Genomic DNA, 351 nt, shown 5'->3' on the forward strand with positions numbered 1-351 from the left:
AGCATGCAAAAAATTTTTGCTATTCATTTTTGGACCACCCTAATGTACATACATATTAAATTTCTGTAGAATTATTGTGAGTCATTTGTAGCATTTGTGAGTCCCGAACAAGATCTCTTGAACCTGCCGATTACTACTGATATTAACTTATATTTCTGTTACCATTTAGGACTTTTATAAAACTATTTGTAATTTTCAGAAACCGCTTCTAAAGTTAAATAAAAATTAATTAAATTTACTATAAAGGTTACTGAATTTCATTTGCAGCAACCTAATTCCGTGAATTTCAGATATTTCAGCATCTTAAATGTTTTCGAATGTTCCAAACATTTCTAACAGTGCACGAAAAAC

Source organism: Belonocnema kinseyi, chromosome 2 (assembly GCF_010883055.1).
Source record: "Belonocnema kinseyi isolate 2016_QV_RU_SX_M_011 chromosome 2, B_treatae_v1, whole genome shotgun sequence".
Taxonomy (NCBI): Eukaryota; Metazoa; Arthropoda; class Insecta; order Hymenoptera; family Cynipidae; genus Belonocnema; species Belonocnema kinseyi.